The sequence below is a fragment of the Amia ocellicauda genome, chromosome 9 (assembly GCF_036373705.1).
Source record: "Amia ocellicauda isolate fAmiCal2 chromosome 9, fAmiCal2.hap1, whole genome shotgun sequence".
NCBI classification, from domain to species: Eukaryota; Metazoa; Chordata; class Actinopteri; order Amiiformes; family Amiidae; genus Amia; species Amia ocellicauda.
In genome coordinates this window covers 20,031,218-20,054,492 of record NC_089858.1, presented here as the reverse complement: position 1 = coordinate 20,054,492, position 23,275 = coordinate 20,031,218, and the positions used below count along the sequence as shown (strand labels likewise).

The following is a 23,275-nucleotide window of genomic DNA, read 5'->3' as shown; positions in this document are numbered from 1 at the left end:
TAGCTTTGACTGGGGCGAAGCGAGTGGTTTCCAGTGGTTCACTAATTGGTAGCCTTCACTATTGATTAGTTGATTAGGCATGACTGCGTGTAGCTCACAAGGTACCAAGAAGGCATTGTAAAGAAAAAGACAGAGAAAGAGAGAGAGAGAGGGAATAAAACACTGAGATATACTGACATGTGGGTTAAGAGGATCGGTAGCAGGGGCAGGAAGAAGAAAGAGTTAATGGTGGTTTTAAAAGAGGAGAAACTCCTAAAAATACATGGAACACACAGCTCTTTCCAATGGCATGATATTTTTTTTTATGTTTTATTATGATGATTTTGTGCTTTGCTGAAGTTATGATGAGAAATGGAGTGAAATGTCTTCTTACAATCTAGATAGCAAAGGTTATTTAGATATATTTTTCTCTTAAAAAAGAAAAGATGAGCACAAAATAAAAAAAGAGCATTATAACACTGCTGGACATCTATTTTATTCATTATTTTGTTTTCTCTCTGTCAGATTTGCCATGCATTGTGTACACTGAAGCCCACAAATAAATAGACATGATTTCAGTTTTACTTTAACATTGGATTCAAATATTACTTTGTTCAAGGTTAGCCAGACACATTATTAAACCGTGCAATGCATTTATCACAGCCCTGGCAATTACTGTACAATAATTTCTTTCTTTTTGTTTTTCTTTAGGGCAACTTCATGCTCCCCAGTTCTGTTCTATCAGAAATGCATAAAGCACTTGGCTTTGTCACTGTCTTCATGTTTAAATGAAGTACAACTTTTGTATTCTTTAATGAACTTTGACCAAAATTAGACATACTTTTCAACTTTTAACCACAAACACTCAATGATTTCTTTGTGTTTCAGCAGCGCACCACGGATGAAGGAATGTGGTTACATTCTACCACAGAGATGTGGAATTTGTGGCGAGATCTGGGTCTGAAAATGCTCTTGAAACCACTGTCCACCGGATACAGAAAATGCATTACTGACAGACTCATCGTGCCTTTTGGGGACTTTTCCCCTTCTTTTTCTGCAGGGATTTGAAATAGGTAAATAGTTGTTTAACCCTTTGCAGATCTATAATTTGTAGAGCTCAATGCTGAGCTGCTACACACCTTATTCACAAAATACAGTGTACATTGTCCTGTCACAGTTTAATTACAAAAATGTAATTCATATGTATTTGTTTTCGGGTTATCTTTATTATGCAATCCATTGAAAGTCACTATTAAAATGAAAAATATTTGCATTTCATTAGGACTGATATATTAAATTTGAGAATGTGGTTATGCAAATAATCTAATTTATTTCTTTTTAGGTGAATCATTTCTGTTTTACAGTTTTCGTTTTTGACTCCAGAGTGCTGATTTATCGAGCCAAAACTATATAAAAAAAAGAAACTCTTACATTTTAAGTGTTGAGCACCTCAATCAGTGTCTTTATGTCCTCCGCACAAAAAAGTCTGGTCACTGGGGGGCCACATGGTAATAGTTGCCTGAACTATTAAATAATAATAAATAAATAACAATAATAATATGGGGGGGGGGGGGGGGTATTGCTGGAGAAATTAGTTGTATTCAGTGCATTACATAAGGGAACATGACACAAGCTACAGACTCTCATTCACATAAGCCCTTAATGTATCAGCTAATGTAAGAAAAGCAATGAAGGGAGAGGTATGAAATATATATCTGGAGTCTTAATGAAATGTTCCCATTGACAACAAAGATTACGCTTGTAACTTCATTCCAACAAAAGTAAGTCATTTATCGCTGTAGTTATGACTAATTTATCCATCAAAGTATATCAAATTATTATACATTGTACAACACATCAAAATACGTTATACCTCAATGCATTTTATTTTTTATTTAATAGATTTTCTATCTTTGTTTTAGTTTTATCTTGTAAAGTCTCCTTGTATATCTCTGCAGAGATGTCGAAGATAGATGACGAGTCAGAGCAGTGTTCCCATCAGAAGATGGCTACGATAGTGTCAGATTCAGAGGGAAATTCATCTGTTGCAACAACCTGCTACATAAATAATCAGGTCAGAGTCTTACCCCGGATTTTAGACTTTGTATGCTGCCACCCTATGCTGAAATTTCTTCCCCAAATCCTTTGCTATTATGCACTTGATGTGCTTCTGAACATGATGTTTAGATTAAAAAATAAAAATAAATAATTAAAAACTGCAACTGGGGAACAAATATTTGCACAGTCTTTTCTTGGGATCTTTGTGTAGCTCATTATTATTAAAAAAAACACAAGTTCCAGGTGGTTTAAAGGTCACTGAACAGAGTAAGGTTATTTTCCTCACTCCCTAAAGTATAGGGTACCAGATTTAATTCTCGAAGCAATTCTTCCAGCAAATCCTGCTTCCCTTTCTTTCTTAATCTTTTACTGTTCTTTGGCCCTACATCTGACATGTGAATAGCATGTAAAATGGTCACATATTGTTTTTTTCATATGCTTAAAATATCTTTATTTTTGTTAGAAATATACAAATATGCAAAAATATTAGGAATATACAGCTCTGGAAAAAATTAAGAGACCACTTAACAGTCATTTCTGAACTTGGAGTGGTCTCTTAATTTTTTTCAGAGCTGTATATATACAATCATTCTTTGCACAGATCATGATTTTAATAATGAGAATGGGTCAACATGATGTATGCAAATTAATAATTTGATATTGATATAATACAAAACACCAATAATCCTTTTTCAGTTCATTCTCACAAGCTCTGGCTTGAAGAATATTTAAAGAAACCATTTGGCTGTCCCTTCAATTGCATGCTATGTATTTATTCCTAACAATAAGAGTATTAGAAGTGAACTTAAAGGCCCAAAGCAAGCAGAAGTCACTGTTTCACTTTATTTATTTATCTATTGTATCAAAATATAAGGCAGGGACCTGTAATTCTTTATCTATAGTGCCTAAGCAAACCCTAAATCAGAGACTAATGTTGTGGAGAATGAAATCATTTATACCAAGTACCTGGAAGTCCGTAGCTCTCTCAATAACAATAAAAGCCCTGAAACCTGAAGTCAAACTTGGCTGTTTAATGGTACTTTTAAAGTGATATGATGCTGTAGCCAAGGCTGGAGGCGCTGTTTTTGCCATGATGAATGGTCCTATTGCTATTTTAAATTATTTTGTACAGATCTCATTTAGACCCTTGAAGAAGAGATTCAGCATGTTTATTCATTTTAGATTTGCGCTGGCTTTCAATATCTTTGTCTATGCCTGCAAAGAATTTTCCCTCCTCCCTGAGAAAAAAAAAAAAGTCATTTGCACAATGTACATAAAATGATGCACTTGGAGTTTTGATAACCTGCATAAATTACAAACTGTAATTAAATATTTTACTCTCCGAGTCACAGAGAAAACTAATGTGCAGAGGTTTACAGTGCAGTCTGCGTCTTTGGATCTGCAGAAATCTTATAATTGTTTTTATTGATTATTTCTTAAGGTGAAACATTTGAAAGATAACAATAACGCAAGGTAACAGTAGACATTAACTGTATTGCACAGTGCCTGTGTCTCAGAGACATAAATCACAGAATTTGGCAATGGGGGGAAAATTGCCTGTGAGGTTGTCCATATATTTAAATAGAATATTAAAAATTTAAATTGTTCTGCACATAATCTTGAGAGACCCCAGATAAATTTAAATTACTATCGCTAAGTAGTATTTGCTTAGACAAATAGATAAGTGAGAAGTCTGGCCCCTGGTGTCAGACCCCACCCTCGGGCTGATTGCTTGCAGACAGTTGAGAGACTGTCTCCATAAAGGAAAAAGACAAGAGATCTATTACTATATTTTGTAATTACCCTGCTCTTCAGGTCTACAGCAGTGCTGGTCCACAACCAAATCAAAGAAATAACATCTATCATGCCAATTGTCATTGACATTAAAATTCAGCAGGGTGTGTGCACTTGTGTACTGTATTGTGGATTCCTGCTGAAAACCTAATAGCATAATAGCTGCTGAGCTTGCCTGCTGGAGTTATTGCACCCTACACTATAATTCACAAGCTCTGTGCAGTGCTTTGCGATCCTTGATAGTATGTGCTGTGCTATATGCAACACATATAATTGTTAATGTTAACACAGACCGTATATTTGTAACTAGCAGGCCTTCTCTTTATGGTCCTTTCCCATCTGACCACCCAGTTACATAACAGCCTCTACAAGAAGAGCAATTTCAGATTTCTGCCATTTGTGGCAGCGTGCGCCTCACTAAATTAGAATAGAAAAAATGGAAATAAAACAGAAAATACGTATCCTTGTCCACGTAATGGTTTTAAATTGTTTTATCAACTTTGAATTGCTAATTTCCTCTATAATGGCATACAATTATATAGCCAATGTAGCCAATGTGTTCAAAAACACAACTGTCAATAGACATCGATACATGTATGTAACATAACAATGTTAATTTCAGAACTTATTTAACATTATAGAACCTGGGGTGTTTCACAGTTTAACTTATTGAGGGATTTGGGTAGAGTTTTCCTTTCTCCTCCTGGCAAGTCAAGTTTGCAGGTAAAAATAATGTACCTGGGACAATAGCAATATGATGTGGGTATTTCATGATTTTTTTTCTTCTGTAAAAATGTCTTGTTTTCTTACCCTGCATGAAAACACAACCTGACAAACTAGGTTTCCTGCATTTCTTGTCTAGTAGGAAGGTTCTTCTGTGCAGTCCTAAATCAGATTTAGAAAGCTAAGAGGTGATCGAAAAGACAGTTTTGCTGCATGGAAAGATTGATGAACCCGGGAACTGTTTCATTAACTATTGGCAAAATGTTGCTCTTTACAGTTTCTGAGACAACAAAACCTACTGGTGCTGATAATATTCAGCGTGTGCTTCTGTTTATTCAAATCTTAGAGAAGGCATTTTTGTTTTTCCATTTTCCCACCACATTTTTTGAAAGAAACACATTACATTGACATTATTATGTCATTCATCATTTATACGGCATAGATTTGTTTGTAGACTCGTCACAATAGCTTAAAGTACAGCATTCTCACTATTAAAAAGTCTTGATTAATATATGCAGAAAATAATACACACACAACAAATCAATAGAGCTTTATTTTATAGAGCACCTTTTCATGGTGACGACCATCCCACTAATATTGGGCAGGGAAAGACAACCAATAATAAGTATATATAGTAAAATATTTACAATAAACAGCCACAGTGAATGTATTCTTTATTGCAGTTTTTGATACTTTTAAACTATTTATTTATGGGATGCACTTTGAAGCAATCATGAAAGTCACTGTACAGAAAGAAAGATTGATAGAGATTAATTGATAGTTGAAAGTGCTTTCCCAGCATACATACTAAAGAAGCTATATATACATACAAACGGGTGACAAATTAAAGGAAAAACCAACATAAAGTGTCTCAGTAAGGTGTTGGGCCACCACGAGCTGCCAGAACAGCTTCAATGTGCCTTATTCTATGAGTCTCTGGAACTCAGCTGGAGGGATGAACACCATTCTTCCAAACGATATTCCCTCATTTGGGGTTTTGATGATGGTGGTGGAGAGCACTGTCTAACATGTTGGTCCAAAATCTCCCATAGGTGTTCAGTTGGGTTGAGATCTGGTGACTGTGAAGGCCATAGCACATGATTCACATCATTTTCATACTCGTCAAACTATTCAGTGAGGCCTCGTGCCCTGTGGATGGGGCATTGCCATCCTGGAAGAGACCACTCCCATCAGGATAGACATGTTTCACCATAGGATAAAGGTGATCACTCACAATAACTTTGTAATGATTTGCAGTGACCCTTCCCTCTAAGGGGACAAGTGGACCCAAACCATGCCAGGAAAATGCCCCTCACAGCATAACAGGGCCTCCGGACCCCCTCACTGTAGGGGTCAAGCAGTCAGGCCTGCACTATTCTCTTGGTGTCGCCACACATGCACTTGCCCACTTGTTGAGAACACTAGCCAGTTGATCGGTCTTTGTGACTGAAGCTCCTGCCATTCGTGCCCCAATAATGACCCCTCTTTCAAAGATCCTTTCCTCTTGCTATCTTGATCCAAAATCGAGGTGTATCACCTTTTTGGAGGCATCTGCATTTGTTATGTTCCTCCACTCATTTGTTTAGGTTTTTCCTTGAATTTGTCACCCGTCTGTATGTTACAGCATTCTAACATTTTATAAGGGAACACTCAAAACTTCAAATGGGATTAAACATAAAATTAGTAATGACAAATGTAACAGGTTATGTAACTTCGAAAGAGAACAAATGTGTGTTAAAGTTAAGACTTGAAGGACACAGAAGGGACTTAATGATTTTAAGTGGAAAATAGTGTAAATTGTATGCTATGTATTGGTGTAAACAGATAGATATAAAATATTGAACTGAGTTCATTTTGTATAACATTTTCATTTTAAAAATAGGCAAAATTGAAAATGAATAGTTATTGAAATTTAAACAAACCGGTCAGAAATCATTTAAATTGTGCCCAGTAGGGGGCAGTGATGTATATATTTAATTCTAAACAGGCGGAGACATCTATTGGTTCTAAGCCTTCAAAAATGGCCACAGCTTCCAATGGCTTGGTATCACTGGTTCTGTCATGAATATTGCACACAGTCATAACATTTTTAAACAGTGACTTCATATATCAAAAACTTCATATTCCAGTGTGACGATGCAGAGGAAATTGTGGTTGAAGTGCTGGATGGGACCACTAGCTTGCAGAGGGAATTAGAATTGTGATCGTCCATGCCTTCACCACTTCATGAAAACACCTAGACCACATGGCATGGCAGCTACATGCTCATCTGAGCTGCTCAAAGCACGCCATGCATATAACAGTAGTAATACAGTTTATTAGCCCGTTTAAAGCTTATTTTATGCTTTGGTTATTTCAGAATTCGTACTTATATTTTGATATATGCATTTCCCAAAAAGGTATGTATTGTAAAAGAGGTATTAGTTGGTAGACTGGTAGTCTGTATGAGTTGTTACCTGACATAAGCACTTTTGATTTGAAGACTGGAGAATCCTCTTCCATTGTTCTTTGGGCATTCTTTGGAATGTGATTCTCTGCTTGTACATCAATGTATGTGTTTTTTTTTTTTAGTTCAGTTATTTCATCTTTCAAAGGAATACCTAAACATATGCTGCATAGATTGTATACAATCTGAACAGTCTGGATTCTTTTAAGCATGACTGTGATTCACAACTTGGATGTTAAAATGATGTAATGCAGTGTCATCATCATTAAGTGTATGCATTTTTCTTGCATTTGCATAATGCATCAAACACCCCACAATGTGACAAAGGTGAATTTGTCTCGGTGCCTTTACTACAGCACCAAGGCCATACTGACAATCACTTAATTAACTACGACAATCTCATCAAATCCCAACCCTTCATGTTGATATTTTTATGTAATCCATTCTTCAAAAGGCATACACCCAATAGCTGTCAGTCTCCTTATCTCGTATCTGTTGGTTATTTAAAAGTTAGATTAAAATGGGAAATTTTGAATGTTTTAGTTATGTACTCCTTAGAACAAATAGCTCAAGTACACAGAGCAGTATACCGAGGGTGGCGCCACTTGAATAAGCGCCATGGTTGTGTCTGCACTACACAGTAACTTGTTTATATTGCTAGAATGGTAACTATTGTCAACTGCTATGTTCTCTATCCTGTGCATATATCAGATTCAAATAATATTAAAAACAAACAAAAAACAACACCTCCAAACTATGACATTTCTCTTCCCCTCCTATATGTGCGAGAATCCGGCCAGTACAGTATATGGCATTGGCTTGCTGAGTGCGATTGGCATACTTCATGGAGCACTCTCCCCAGTTCACTCACTCACACTAACTTGATTTCACGCCTGCAGGTACATTCTGCCCCATGGCTGATTGACACGATGAAGGAGCCAGCCATGCACCTGGTTAGATTAAAAACAGGATGGGAGAGACATGCCCCACCTCGCAGTCATGGCAGCGGCCTGTGCAGCGTGTGTGACTCGGGTGACTTAATAGCGCCCTGTAAACAGAGTCCCAGAGCTCCATATGTTGCGAAACGCTCATCTAGCAGATCCCGCCTGCTGCACTACTATAATCAATTTAACAGGATAAATTAATAATCAAATTCAAATGATGATTGCTGATCGACTTAGGATAACTAATCTTTTAATACCCATGACCTCTATGTGGCGTTTAGGCAATCATTTTTCACTGCTTGTGTTCCTGCTTTTTTTTTCCACCCTTCTTCTTGTTTTTCTTTTTCTTTTTCTTTTTTGATCATCCCTCGATGCATTGGAGAGCATTGTTAGAGGATACATTAAGAGGAAATAACAAATTCCTTATTTTAACCTGAGTTGCGTGTGATTGGCATCAAATGCAAAGAGGATGCCAGTAATCCTCATGAATGTAAAAGTAGCTCATTGACTCTGAACTGTGTTGTTAGCAGTTTAGTAAGCAGGAATATAAATATCATATTTATTTATCCAAGAGAAGAAACCTTTCCTTTGCCTTTCTAGTTAAAACGAAAAAAAGAATATATATAAAAATATATATACATATATATCAGTATGGATGGGGGTTTGTTCTAGCATTATCGAATATTTTCCGTAACAGTCCCAAATGCCTTTCAGTAGTGAGTTTAAAAAAACGTGGCTAAGATTTACCCTGCCTGGTAGAATTAGTCAGAGGAACATTTTTTAATAAATTATACATTGAAACAAAGAGATAGTCTTTTTGTTCCTGCACATGGCTTCTCTAAATTCCTTTAAAATCTTTAAAATTGTCCATTCACTCAAACTTACTGAGTGTAGCAAAAATGTCAAAGGCATAAAGTCAGAGAAGATTGAATAAAATAATGCAGAAAGACAGATTAGTCATGCACAGACCCACACAGCTTTTCAGCGCACACAATACCACTTTTTATAACTGCTCTATCTCTACAAAGACTACGTTCAATATATTGAGGATGATACATGGTCAGCCATGTAATCTCCCTTTGATTTCAGGACTCATTTATCCTGGCCCTTTTCATGAGTGACACTGATGAGCAATTCCTCTGCTTCCAGCACATTGTTATATTTACTGGATGGTTATAGTTAATTAAAGAAAACAAAACTTAAAAAAAAAGGGACCCCTTCTGACCGTGAGGGGAGCCTCGTCTGCACTATTGAAAAAGTCATTCGGGTCAAACTGACGTTGACAATATACCAGTGTAAAGCGAACATCTCCAAATATATGCAGCCCGGAATGATTGCAGGTTATGAAAATGAGAATAATATAGCTGTGGTCGGCACTGGGATTGAAGAGGGAGGCGCTGCTGTTATTTAAATAAATTAATACAACACGCACACCCCCTTTTCTGGCAAACAAAACAATAAGACTTCAAGATCGCCATTGCCAATACATTTTGTCTAAAGGAAAAGCATATGTAAATACTATATGTGTATATATTTGGGTGTCTCTCAGTGTGTGTGTGTAAGTAATATATACACACACACACATACCTATATTTATGTAATATAGATTGGTAAATATGCTTCCCCTAGAGGTACTCGGTGGATATATAGTGCGGTCTTGCAACTCACTTAACCTACTCTACCTTACGATTATATATCAGCTAGCCTTTATATTTTTCTCTTGCACCAAATTTGTGTTCTGTACTGGGTGTTAAAAAAAAAAAAAAAAGTGGAAGGGCATACCATATAGCAAGCAGAGCATCCAAAATGTGTTAAGTGTACCGCTTCCAACACAAACAATAAAAAGACTAGCATGTCTTATTGTACCTGAAACACTGAACGATGCGTACTAAATATTATGACTGCTGTGTGTCCTAGGATAATTGATTCACCCACACAGCCATTTACTCCCCGAGCTGTTCATTTTACAAATTCTATAACCTTTTAGAAATTCTTTCAGTGAAGAAGATTGCTGCCTGGCCTTAGATTCATTATGGTGATTGAATCCTCTTCAATAGAAAACTGTTTAAAGAGAGCACATCTCTGCGTGCCTCCCTGAGACTGAAGACACATGGGTTAAAAGCTTGTCTGGGTGGCATAATTCACTGCCGCTGTGCCAAACAATCACATCTTATTGTGACCTTCATATGATACAAAAAGGCTGCAGTAAAGCGCTCCGATCTTTTTTTTTTTTTCTTCATTTTCAGCTCTCTTCATCCACCACTATTTATAGCTTCTCGCATCAGAAGCTATTTAGAATACCTAATTAAATATCTAATTATTAACATTGTAAAGGAGAAAGTATTGAAGAATGGAGCTTGTAATTATTGGGAGAATTTAAAGCAGCCTTGTTTACAATAGAGAATTATATACATATACATATATATATATATATATATATATATATATATATATATATATATATATATATTTTTTTTTTTTCCCTTTTCTTTTTTTCTTTTTCCCTCTCAAAGCACCTGGACTTCAACTATTCATCACAGGGGTGACTCGGGACGTGAATTAGTTTTCTTTTGTAGGAGATGAGAAGGCCAGATGGTATAAAAAAAGGCAAAAAAAATTGAGGACATAGCTACTTCTGTATCTTATCATAGGGGCACATGGTGGTACTGGATTAGTTAGGATTTTACACCATTACATTTTGCATTATAGCTTTTCATACTTGCCCTATTGTAGTTTCTTTATACTTCAAACAAGAAATTGCGAAACTCTAATTAGCCTATATAATTACAGCTGGATGAAGCTCTCCAAATCATACCAGTCACATGCAAGGTGGGGTGTTTTTGTTCATTTGTTCACTGGGATTTAAAAATCCCTTCCTCGTATGGGTTTTGAGAAGGTTCTGAAGGTTATGGGTCCCTTATTAGAGCAGCACTTATAGGCAATTACAAGACCCTCTGTATCTCCTTAAACCTGTAGCAGCTTCGAACTTTGAAGAGACGCACAGGATACCGTAACTGAACCTTTCTAGATTCCGTTTTTTTTTTCTTCTTCTCCTTCTCAAATCGCTTCTCTTATCATCTTTAGTTTTTGTAGATGATAATCCCATTAAACGAGATCCTGGAGGCAGGATGATACGGAGCAAGCAGTCTGCTAATTGTGGCGTTAAGCTTGTGGCGTTTTCCCAGAACAGTTTAGTCCTTCCCCTACCTTCCTATGATCAGTGTAAGTGGGAGCAATTAGGATCCCAGGTGCGGAGACCCTTGGTATGTTCTTTTGCATGTCTCAGTAGAGCCCACTCCAGGCTGATTAAACCCTGGTTACTGTCTGCCAGTTTTTCCCCTTGTGTGTGTATGTGTGTGTGTGTTTAGCATTCTGTGGAAGGGAGGAGTATTGTTGAACCCTCCTTTGACTGAGGTGGATCTCTCCTTAAGGCTGCTGTTCAAGGCTTGTCAATGCCATCTTACACCACATCTTAATTATTAGGAATGGTGCTCGCTCTCTACTTAAATTAAAGACACGCTTCTACCCCAAAGTTTTGAAAAGCCTATTCGTGTATTACGGCAGGCACAACCTCCCCCTTGTTTTTGGTTCAGATTTCATAGACAGCCAGTCAGTCAATGTCCTTCAGCGCCTTTTCACGACGTTTTGCAAAGCTGTCGTGGGAGCGGGTGTAGATTCTGCTGCTTGATCACCTGCATTGTCTGTCACACTGGCAGGTCTCGCATTTCTCGACAGGTCTGCAACGCTTACTAGTATTTAAAGTCTTAGTGAAACCATCGTAGAGGAAAATGACAGTTTGCAGAAGAAAAAAAAGAAAAGAAAACAAGTGCTGCCACAATGCTGCTTTTCTAATAGGGGGTCCCTTCATTATTGTCATCCACATGCAAATTAAGGTTTGAAAAATCACTTTCTTGTGGAAGTAGTTTGTATTTTTACAATTGACTCCTCAAGCAGACCACTCAGGTGAAGCCCTGTGAGTGTATATACACAGACACACACATATAATGATGTGTGGTTAATCTAGTATATGGTGCAGTCATGGTAGTCCTCAGAATTTCCACACAACATATAATTTCAGTGTGGATTATGCATGTATTTTCTTGGATTTCTGCTGAAATTGTATTATGTCAAAATTATTATTATGTTTGAAATGTAATGTAATGTTAACACAAAAGAAGCAGCATTTCAAACCCAATTTTTCTGGTCTATTTTAGCCTGTATTCACCAGTAAATACAGAGCCATGTTTTGCTGTTTTAGTAATGCTGCTTACAGATGCATGCCCAAACTTGTTTTGTTGAGAGCTATTCTCCATGAGCAATCACAGAAACCCAGGCTCAGGAAGGGAAATTAGGTGTATAATATGAGGTTGATGGGAAGAGATGGTGTGCACTGACCCCCTGTGACGTCTTTTCCTCTTTTAAACCTCCTGTGCTGGTTCAGCCTGCAATGAGAACCCTTCATTAACCATTCTCATTACTGAGACCCAAGTGAAACTGTTTGAAGAGACAGGGAATGACAATTATTGGAACACATTAGAATGGTTAATCTGATTATTTTACTGTACAAAGCCTTGAGATGACATTGAAAGGTGTTTATAAAATCCATGCTGTGGTTTCAATAAAAGCGCTCGATAGAGTTTTTTATTTTTTTTTATTTTGTATTCCAAGGCATTATCAAGTGAGCATTGCATTGTTTTTTATACAACTGGGTGGTTGAAAACCTCTCTATTTAGAAACCCACAAGAAGGTCTTTAAAATATGGTCTGGATATCTCACCCTTACTTAGTAAGTACTGAGCAGTCTTTTATTTCGAATACTATTGTAATGTCCTTTTTAATGATTTCCCACTTACTGTTACTCTGTTGTTGTCACAGGAGGTAGAGAACAGTGGTACACCATATCACCATTCAAGTTTCTGTCCTTTTACATAAACCTTTTTCAAAGGCACCGGTGCTTTACTGGACCTTATTTTAAATTAAATCCATTTAATTCATTTTGAACAGCAGGTAATTATTTATTATGGGGTAATTAAGGTATTTAGCATCAACAAATGTGAGCTGGGTCAAACAGGCAACAACTGCCTGCTTCCCAACACCACAGAACGAGGTCTGGGTTCGTAATTTTTTTTGAAAAGCTGGTCTAGTTTGTGTGCTAGTCAGTTAGGCAAAGAGGCCCCTTTCTTACAGTTTTATTAACATCATGATCTGCACAACAACACTGGCTGAATCTATTATTCATTAAGTGTAACCAATATAAAATTTAAAACAGTGTTTTTGTCAAATTATGTAAGGTCAGCATAATTTTCTGCCTATTACTAATATCTATATCATCTTTGCCTTAGTCAGCTCTATTTAAATATGCAATCATTTACAGCTTTTGACTATATGTGTGTGCGCACCCAATTTCCAATATTCCACTACTACACTTTTTTATGCTGACATCAATGGCAAGCTATTAAAGACAGTATTTCATTATTGGTTCTTCGTCCCCAGTGGTTATTTACAATCCTATATATACTAAGCACTGATATTAAAGGAAACCATTTTAATGAGGTGCTATCTGCCTTAGCAATATGTCTTTCTCAGAATGAGATTGTGTTTAAAGATTTTATCAAGAAATGGCTGTTCACTGGGGTTATGTTTTGTCCATGAAATATGCATTTCATATCTCTTTCATTTCATTAACATAATTTAATTTGTGCTTTGCATTCTGTGCATAATACATATTTGATTTACAAAACAAATATTTCCATTAGAAAATGAATTTCATGCAGGCAAAAAGCAGAACTGAATGATGTATTGTAAGGAAATAAGAAAAAAAGAAATGTATTATCTCGAGCTTCCAAAAACCTTGGCAAGGGTGGAAAACACTCTCAATGGATTTATATATGTTTATATATGGTGTGTGTGTGTATGTGTGTGTATATATATATATATATATATATATATATATATATATATATATATATAGATACATATAAGAGGCTTAAGCCATATACAATATAATTTATAATGTTTTATCTAATTTGAATTGATTTATGTCCTATTGAATGACATTCATCTTTACTTGAAGAAATTCAAAGCTCGGGTAGTATTTCAATAAGAAAACTGTAGGGATGTGTATATGATATTTATGTTTAAAGTATAATTCTGTTTCTTACATGGTACTAAGTGTATAAAAACAAACTGTTTTATTTAGTAAGACAGGAACACATACACATCATCCTTGATATACAGTGTTTTTGTTAATTTGTGGATAAAATACTACATTTGAACAGATAATATGCAGTGGAAGGTATACTTAACTGCAATTTGAAAAAACGTTAATTAACTTAATAGACGGTACAGTAATGCTTCTGGAGTGATTTTTTAAAAGAACCTTTTAAGTGCTTTCATTTTCATCTTCTTTGAGGAAGACAAATGCTTTTAAACAGGAACTGATAAATTACCAACTTCTTCTCTCTTTCTTGCTTTTCTTTCTTCATGAATGTTACTAGTTTTAATTATAGAAATGCACCTTGGTAGTTTAAAGGCTATCAGTAGCTCTTTGATAAGTTCTGAGAGCTTAGGGCTTTGGATAACAAGAACCATTTAACTGGCCCTAGTGAGTTCATATTAATTTGGTTTATCTCTGGCATAAAAATCCAGGTAGCAGTGAGACAGATCCTCAGCTTAATGAGCTCAAAATATAAAGTCAATGTCAGTACATTTACTTTTTATTTCAAAGGGAGTAGAAAATAACTTGTCTAAGCTAAAAGCCAAACAGTAAGATCTATGTTTCAGGGTAACTAGTATTAAGAGGGATTTTAGGCTTGTCTGAAAAAACATGTTTGAAAATTTGCTTAAAATAGAAAATACAGGTATAGCCGTCAGTGTGAGGCTTAGACTTGCATTTCTCTATCGTGGAGGTACGCCGATAGGCTCTTTTGTATTTAGAACTCACAGTTCTCACAGTCCTAGTGGTGATTGCTTCGTTGTAACTAAGTATTTCTTTGAATCCGTGACAAGCGTTCAAAACAATTCCTGATGTTAGTGAGGAGAGAAAATGATGGGAAATGAAATTCCACCACCAGAGAGGTTCTGTGTGTTTCAGAAATTTCTGAACATCTTTTCCCCCTTTGCTTTCTTTTGATCTTATTCAAGGTGGTAAAATATCAGCATTTAGTGCAAGTCAGATCTATAAGCTTTGGCGGAGTGTGATGCATTTTGTTTGCTGTCTACCTGAGAAACTGACTGGTTTCCTTAAGCAAGTGTGCTTTGCATAAAGAGCAGTCTTCAATTAGTTAGGCATATATGACATTATCTATGTGCCAAACAAACAGAGAATCAGGAAACGTTTCAACCATATCTTGTCACTGAAACTAAGAAGATCAGTAATTGTCCTGAGCCTGTACACAATTCCTTATTTAGATTGGGTTCTTACTCATTAGGAGACAATGTTAACATTCTTGTGAAACAACGTTCTCTATCCTGTTTGAAAACCACATACTAATTCATTAGCCAGAATAAAATGCAATGTGCCGAGTTGTGGAAACAGGTAACTTGGCTTGTTTGTTAACATCAGCATTGGAAAAAATCAATCTAATACTGCAGAACTATCAGATCATATAAAATTATGGATTCTTGGTCTAAGCATTCAGACACTGTCTGCAGAGCTGTGCAAATCAATTCAAGCATACACATAGAGTCAACACACACACACTACAATAGGAAATTGAAGCAGAGCCTCTTTTTAGATGTGCTGCTACATATTTGTTTTGTGGATTACCATTCTGAAATGAAATTTGAACAGTTACTTAAAATAATATGCAAAATATATTTTCCTGTTTTCCATCCCTTTTGTTTATCAGAGATGGGGGTAAAGCATTGCCTAATGTAAACACTAGCAAATATGTTGTGGTAGATGATGTTGTGATTATTTCAGAAACATTTTTGTTCAGATTCAAAACTACTAGAAGAAATTCTTATTTTATTTTTTATTTTGTTTTTCACATCCTACACAGTAAAATCTATTAAAGAAATGCTGTAGCTGTGATTATGTCTTAAAGGTAAACCTATTGCATGCTTCAAGTTACTTAAATGTTTATTAGGAAATCATGCGTACCTAGATACAGGCCTCACGCAGAGCTCTTAATGCACCCAGTACAGCCACAAAAAAACAAGAGTAAGCCATTATTTACAAGACTCCACACACAACAACCAAATAAGCCTACAGATAATGTTAACACGTCTAATGTGACTGAAGCTGGGATTCAACCAAAACGTTGACCCACCCAAGAGTTGCAAAAGTATAAACCCATAACTTCATGGCAGCATTTTGTTTGCCAGAAGCTTCTTCCTTCCACCCAAATGGAAACCTGCCATCAAGTTTGTCACTTGCTGTTGGCTGGTGGAATTGAAATTTTGATTTAATCTGGGCCTAACAGCATTTAATCAGATTTGTACAGAATGTGCACATTTACATGTCCCATTTTGATTGGTACACACACTGTCAATGTTTGATGGAAGAAGCTTGCTGTCAGTCTGCAGCTAATTGAGCGAGAACTTTGAGAAACTTACAAACTGCCCTTCCCAAGAACTTTCAGTGAATTAGGAAAGGAAATCTTAGATTTCCTTTGTATTAAACAGAACAAATTTCCTAAAGTATTTTCAACCAAATATACCTCTGGGTTGTCTGTTTATAAAGCTGTGCAGTTTACTAGACTTCACAGACCCTGAGTGAGTAATTAGCAATCTTTTACGAGAATGTAAATGATAAAACGTTCAAAGTATGCCTCCCTTGGACCTACCTAGAAATGAGGTGCTTCACCTCACTGGAGCTTTCCCCAGACAGTGCATATTTTTAAATACATAAATAAGATAAATAAAAATTACAAGCAATAGGAGCAGATTGTGACTGATCAGTCCCACCAACACTCCCCCCCCCGCCTTCTCATAAACTCCTCTAAACCATGCCACCGTGTCTCACTCCTTCCTGAATGACAATAATCTGCCCCCCCCTCCTTCCACCAGGATAGACATGCCCACTCAACCACCACTTGACAACACAGGTACTTCAGGATCTTGCTCTGTAAGCGTTCGCCGTCATGTGGGACACTTCTTGCAATGAGCGTGTGGTTGGTGTCATCTCAGACAAAGACATCTGGACGATTGTCATGGATGTTACGGTTGATGAGTGCCGGCATGTCCCAGGGGTTTAAGATAAAAAAAAAAAAAGTTACATTCCGCCACAAATAAAATTATAATGGTAAAATGATATATGTTTATGTGTATATGAATATCACTCTTCATTTTTACCTCCAAAAAACGATTGTATCGGATCCTATTCTATAGTTTAAAGCATCTACCGCCAAGTATATTTGGTGGGCACTTTTTGAATATCACTTTCAAAATAATTAATTTAAATATGTAACCAGAGAGTAAAGACATCATCTGGGCAGAAGCTGTTCTCCCTTGGTCTCTAGTTTTAAGGTGCTACTGTGGTGAGTTGAGGCCAGCAGAGCCTTCTCTACTGGAGCTTTAACCACGATTAGTTGCCTTGCTTTTACAGTTTTATCCGAAGCCCTTCCACAATAACAAACTGAGTTACTTGTAACCATACAAAGACATAACACTACATTAATTCAATTATATGGTAATGGCTTGTTACTGTCAGTCACTTCAGATCAAATTGCAGTAATGGCCTTTCTAGAACAAAGTTAGGAACCTTAATTCATACTTTTCCGGGAAATCATTAAGCAATTGGATTTTAAAATTCACTTAAGTACATATAAACACACACAGACACACACAAGTAATATAGTCAGTCTGAGCTGATGATGAGCAAATCAGTTCCCTGCGAAATGATGACAATACAGCAAAAGAGTTTGTAGTTCAATTAGACAGCATGTAAGTCTTTAGGAAATCCGTCTGTTTTAGTGAATGTTTACGGTTGTGTGTACAGGAACTGCTTATAACTGTCAGAAATGGCTTTAATCTGGAGTTCGGTACTGTACTGGCCTTTTAGGTTTTAATCACAAATCTGCTGTTTCATGATTAACTCTGTACACTGTATCTAGAGCTCATATAAATCTTGAGGAAAACTGGGTCAAAGCTCCAGAAACCAGGAAATGTCTGGATTACCGAGCAATCCATAACTCCCTTTGTATAAAGAATCCTTATAATACCTCTGTCCCAACCATGTTCATTATACATGATATGTGACTTATGATTTATACACGGTTAACTCTCTTATTATATCTCTACTCTATTATTATATTGTATTTGATTGTGACGAGCAATCAGGCACAGGCTGATTTCAGCTTAAAGAATGTGTGCCTGCGAAGTCCCATCGCTTCTGGCTATATCACATTCACATGGCTGTGCTAAAAGCCTCAGATAACCTAACTTTAAGGACTGCCACAGTGATAAATGTGGTACAGTGAATATGAGGACTCATGGGCTATGAATTCTGATGTAATGTTTTTTTTTTCCTTTTCTAGACTATACGCTGACCTCTTGGCTATCAAGTTCAATGTTAATGCCATATGTCTGGATTTTTTTTTCATTCTGCTTTGATATGTGCAGACCTTGTAGCTATACTGTCCATCTTTACTATAAGTACTGCTGCTCTAAAATAGAAAAAAAGCTGAAAGTGACAGTTCCCTGAAGCACAGAGAAGAAAAACAAGTTTTTTTTAATAGTTGTTTTATTAGCACTGTTTGAATTTGCAGACAAAGACTACTGGTCTTAATGGTTGCACTGATCTACGAACTGAAAAATGACATTTATTATTTACTATACGTTTTGTCCATTTTAAAATACATGCTTTTTTGTCTTCCATTCCTGGTATCATAGCAGATTATTTATAAGACATAAGATCTGTATTACTGGCCCAACCCAAATTGTCCATGATCCATTCTGGGTTCTGGTCACGTTCTGTGAATGGTGGTCTTTTGCTTTTTATTTTCTTGGGGTGTTATCTTAGAAATTAGCTATGCTGTCACTGTCAGCTTACAACATTAATAAACATAATAAGATGATTTCCCCATAAATTATATTAAAATAATACTAATGACTATCTAATTCTTTATGGATGTCTCATTACTTCAAACTACCGTGGGAACACTTGGGAACAAAGTTGCCTCCGCCCCCAATTTTTAATTTTCCTTTCTTTTTCTTTCTTTTTTTTTTTTTTTAAATAAATGAACTTGTCTGCGTGAGACGGCCTACTTCAGACTGCTTTTGAGTCAATGTGCAGTGGGCAGTTTAACTTGTGACAGCACTACAGAGCACCTTAATCTGGTGTCATTTTAACACAATCGCCCTCCCTCCTTTGCAATTCCACGAAGGAAGGAGGAATCTGTAGAATCACAAAGACATTCATTGGTTAAGGGGCTGCAACTGACAAGCACAAGCTCCGTTTCCAGCAATAAAATCTCTTTCAGTATCATTTAATTTTCAATTGTGTTTTTTTTTGTAACAGGGCTTCTCAGTCCTGTTCGAACTGTGATCCATCACTGAGATATAACAAAAGGGAGACATTTTTTTCAGTTGCTACGGAGTACATGACACACTGTAAGAGCTTGTCATGTTTCTTATCTTCCTTATACAGGGCATGGAAATGTTGTATAGGTTAGCCCCTAAATATACACTTTGGTGGAACACCCTACAACTGGAACATGCCTTATTACAACGACATATGGACAGCCTTGGACTGATGTTGGTTTATTGTCACCGGCTGATAGCGAGGTTTAATGGAAAAGATACAACACTGCCAAAGAATTTTAATCATTTTTGTGATAAAGTTATATGTTCAGCCTTGAAAAACTGGAAGATAATGTTTGGACTCATTATAATTCCCAGTGTGTTTAAACAGGCAGCACAGAATGCAAACAAAAGCAGATGAAATTTGAAAAGTATTATCAATATTGCAGATAGCGGATGCCCTTTCCAATCAGAACAAGCATATCTTCCACAGCAAATTTATGGTTGAGTAGTTCATTCATTTCTATTAGCCTGTTGTATGTTTTTTTTTTTTCATATTTATGCAGAATTTATGAAAAGGCCAAACAACTGCCATTAAATATATTTTTTTTAATTCACTAACTGGCCTGCTAAAGGTAAGGGTACATTTAAAAGACATTAGTAGAAGTGACTGATTTTTTGAGTTGCTATGGGGCTATTCCTCATGTGTGCTTGCTAAAATACAGCATATTAGCAACAATGTGTTTAGTGTATGCTAGCTGTATACTCGACATGCTACATATTCTTCAGGTTTGTAATAGCTGGCTGCTGGAGCAAAATAATTGTCATTTTCCAGCCACTGGGCCTAAAGTCATACAACATAATGAAATAAAAAAAAAAAAGAAAATAGCAGACTCAAGGCATACTAAATCAAATACTGGTAGATCTGAATTATTTAGTATATATGGGGGTGGGCATGTAAGATAAGAAAGTAAAAAGAGTTGATATGTACAGGACTGGCTCTTTGATTGAGTTGCACAATAAAACTAATAAAGAATACTTAAAAAGTAACAGGATCAGAGTTCCTCTTATGTTTTATCTCTGATATTTAGGAATGGAAATGATCCCACCTAAAATAAATAAATAAATAAAAATTGCTCTTCCTCAGCATGTGGTTATGCAGATGGCAAAGACACAATCGGTATATGTAAATGTTTTCTTAAATATGACCCACATTATCCTGTTTGATTTAACAAGAAGGTAATACCTATGAAATCTGCTTGATTTTATCAATTTGGGCAAATGACAGATACACTACAAAAAAGCTGCAGGTATGAAATGATCAATTTGTTTTGCTGACTGTCACCTGACTAATCCATCCTGTCTGTACTGGTGTCTGTTAGATGAGATTTTGAAAGAAAGAAAAAAAGGCCTCAGTTAACATCATTCTGTTGTTGATCCCTTGATAGTTAACATTCAAAGCATTTTAAGCACAGATCTTAAACACAAAGATATGTGTGTTTTTTTTAAATGTAAGCTCAGACCTAATGGAGACACAGTTTTATTGTCACTGAAACAATTTGCTGCTATCTGCAGTGGGCTGCCTTACTGCCATGATATAGTACGGCCACTGCGTAGTCAAGGCTGACATATACCATCGAGAAGTGACAGCATCTCCTTCTGAGACTAAGATAGTAAAAGACGCTGCTGCCTTACATCGCGTTATTGTCCACACTTGGCCAGCCCCACACAGAATACATTATATATATATATATACACTCACCTAAAGGATTATTAGGAACACCTGTTCAATTTCTCATTAATGCAATTATCTAACCAACCAATCACATGGCAGTTGCTTCAATGCATTTAGGGGTGTGGTCCTGGTCAAGACAATCTCCTGAACTCCAAACTGAATGTCTGAATGGGAAAGAAAGGTGATTTAAGCAATTTTGAGCGTGGCATGGTTGTTGGTGCCAGACGGGCCGGTCTGAGTATTTCACAATCTGCTCAGTTACTGGGATTTTCACGCACAACCATTTCAAGGGTTTACAAAGAATGGTGTGAAAAGGGAAAAACATCCAGTATGCGGCAGTCCTGTGGGCGAAAATGCCTTGTTGATGCTAGAGGTCAGAGGAGAATGGGCCGACTGATTCAAGCTGATAGAAGAGCAACTTTGACTGAAATAACCACTCGTTACAACCGAGGTATGCAGCAAAGCATTTGTGAAGCCACAACACGTACAACCTTGAGGCGGATGGGCTACAACAGCAGAAGACCCCACCGGGTACCACTCATCTCCACTACAAATAGGAAAAAGAGGCTACAATTTGCACAAGCTCACCAAAATTGGACAGTTGAAGACTGGAAAAATGTTGCCTGGTCTGATGAGTCTCGATTTCTGTTGAGACATTCAGATGGTAGAGTCAGAATTTGGCATAAACAGAATGAGAACATGGATCCATCATGCCTTGTTACCACTGTGCAGGCTGGTGGTGGTGGTGTAATGGTGTGGGGGATGTTTTCTTGGCACACTTTAGGCCCCTTAGTGCCAATTGGGCATCGTTTAAATGCCACGGCCTACCTGAGCATTGTTTCTGACCATGTCCATCCCTTTATGACCACCATGTACCCATCCTCTGATGGCTACTTCCAGCAGGATAATGCACCATGTCACAAAGGTTGAATCATTTCAAATTGGTTTCTTGAACATGACAATGAGTTCACTGTACTAAACTGGCCCCCACAGTCACCAGATCTCAACCCAATAGAGCATCTTTGGGATGTGGTGGAACAGGAGCTTCGTGCCCTGGATGTGCATCCCACAAATCTCCATCAACTGCAAGATGCTATCCTATCAATACGGGCCAACATTTCTAAAGAATGCTTTCAGCACCTTGTTGAATCAATGCCACGTAGAATTAAGGCAGTTCTGAAGGCGAAAGGGGGTCAAACACAGTATTAGTATGGTGTTCCTAATAATCCTTTAGGTGAGTGTATATATATATATATACAAACAAGTTGTATATATATATATATATATGTATATATATGTATATATATATGTATATATGTGTATATATATATATGTGTGTGTGTATATATATATATATATATATATATATATATATATATATATACAACGCCTAATGCAAATAAATAAATAACTTGCATAATAAATAACACTTGAACATGTTTTTGTTGTTGTTGTGGAACCTCCCCCCCCTCAACAAAACAACAATTGAACTAAGCTGTCATTCCAGACAGGTCTGTTGGGCTACTGTAATACTACCTTGCCACTTACCATAACGAGTTATTAAGATAATTGATTTTCATCTAATATAAATATATTAATGCTGTCATTCAGGGAAAAGCATGTACAATAATTATAAATTGGACTAAATATGAACACACTTTTTTATCAAAAGAGAAAGCAAAGGATTGGTTTAATAATCTGTTTCTTTACTCCACTGCCATCCCTTGAAAGAGGAAACATCTACGGTATTATCTGAAAGTAATACCCTCTCATTGGCCATGTCCTTAAATTAGAGTCCAGTGCTGAAGGGAGGAACATGTGTACCTTTCGTGATTATACATTAACACACCTGACTTCCTTAGCATGACTTAAAAATGCTCCAAACAGCTATATTTTATTTAGATGAAAGGGGAAGTAAGTGTGCATATTAAATCTTTCAAACAAGTCTTAGTTTTCTGTCTAATTTTGTGCAGATGAGGAATCCTGAATATAAATTAAAGAATCGTTTTCTATCCAAGCTAATAGTAATCCATAATCCAGCCAATGCGTCTAAACCACAATGTGGTTGGTCTGATTAAGTTTAATGCTTTCTTTCTCAATTTATTTAAATTTTGTAAGGACACACTTTGTG

General features: G+C 36.5%; 1 long non-coding RNA gene across 1 annotated transcript in view; it reads left to right on the top strand.

Annotated features, from left to right (window-relative positions):
- The window catches only part of LOC136758255 (uncharacterized), a 37,377-nt gene continuing 14,102 nt past the window's right edge, over positions 1-23,275 (top strand). The window contains exons 1-2 of the long non-coding RNA XR_010819935.1: positions 1-1,052; positions 1,938-2,053. This is a non-coding gene — a long non-coding RNA (uncharacterized LOC136758255). The remainder of the gene's footprint in view (positions 1,053-1,937; positions 2,054-23,275) is intronic.